The following is a 1662-nucleotide window of genomic DNA, read 5'->3' as shown; positions in this document are numbered from 1 at the left end:
ATTGACAGAGGCAAAGTGGTGTGATTACCTTGACAGGCAGCAGGAGTAATGGCTGACTAGAAGAGTGTGACCCATACTGATTTTAGAGGTGGATAATTGATCATGGAATACCTAATTGGAAACTCTCCATGGTCCTTCTTGATGTATTTAAATAAAAAACAAAAACATCTATAGGTGTGGGGAAAAGAGGCCCAATGAGCTTTTATGATAAAGTAGTAGCTACTCACCCAATTCCCAGCCCTGAGCCACATCACAGACCTGGAGTGCCTTGAACAAAGGTGGGTCTGGGACCCCTCAGAAAAGACATACTAGAAAGTCATGAATATGTACTCTTTATATACTTTAGGCATTAATTGTTCCTTAAGCGGTGTGTAGCCATTTACCATTTACCATGGTAAATAGGTCCTGGAGAAAGTGAAATACCCAGTTATTCCAGGGCAGATTTCACAATGCTTCTAACTCAGGCTAATTTCTGGTGACTCCAAATTCCACTGAGGTCTACCAGGAAGAATGGGGGTTTAAAAAAGCCGGATAATAATTAGAGTTTTGACCCAGATCTACCTCATCGTGGGTTCAGTGGGTTTCTATACATGGTTTTTTACTTAGTTCCTATAAATTTAGATGTATATATGTATGTATGTAAATATATGTAAAGATAAGTATACTATATTACATATAGTCAGAATAGGTATCCTGACCTATAATCTTCATTAGTTTTCTGATTCATGAAGTAAGAACTGTATGGTAGGAAGGACCAAGTGGAAGTTAAGTTACAGTATGGGAAACAGAGCAGTGGTTGATGTCCATGGAATTCACTAAATTTCTATCTTTATCACTAGAAGCAGTTAGTTTTATGGAATGGTGCAATGGACTATGCAATACTCATTTTAGTGCCAATGCCTAGTGAAGTTGGATACTGTCTTACAAAATTCAGAATGTGCTCTGAACCGACAACTGAAATATGGTGCTCTTTTTCCCATAGCCAGAATGTGCATGTCCAAGAATAATGAACTGGAAGTGGGGTGGATCCTTACCTAGAACAGCTAATGACCCACTTACAAATCTTGCTTTCTGTCCTTGTGACTCTGGATTCTGTTAGTTTAGTAATTTTAGTACCCCAAGAGAAATACTTCTTCCCAAAGGTATCACAATAATTTTCAACTGAACTGGAAGCTAACAGACCACTCATGCTTCTGGGAAAACAGAGGAAAAGGGGGATCATTGTGGTAACTGGGGTGATGGATTCTGACTATCCAGAAGACATATAGTTTCATGTATTCAAAAGAGATGGAGATGAGCATAGGTAATTAATTCTCTGGGCAGCATCCTATTATCACTCTATTGAACAAAACAAGTTCCTGAAACCCTACAGTAGCCCCTTCTAGGCTAATCCACAGGACTGAGAACCCCAATTGGGAAGGTTTGTGTCATCCACGTGGCTAAGGACCCCATACCAGTTACAATGCTGGCTGAAGATGCAGGGCAAATGAAATGTGTGATAGAGAATTCTATCAACTTCATCCCATGACCTTCATTGCCATGTCATGTGTAGATTTGTGTATTTTCGTTAATTTTCTTTTTCTTTCCTACCTCTTTCCTACACCATTTCTAAATAAGTTTTGCTGATTAACTTTACATTTCAGGTCATATGCTGCAGAATAG

Source organism: Ursus americanus, chromosome 10 (genome assembly GCF_024610735.1).
Source record: "Ursus americanus isolate L20-20 chromosome 10, mUrsAme1.1.p, whole genome shotgun sequence".
NCBI classification, from domain to species: Eukaryota; Metazoa; Chordata; class Mammalia; order Carnivora; family Ursidae; genus Ursus; species Ursus americanus.
This window is presented reverse-complemented; position numbering follows the sequence as displayed.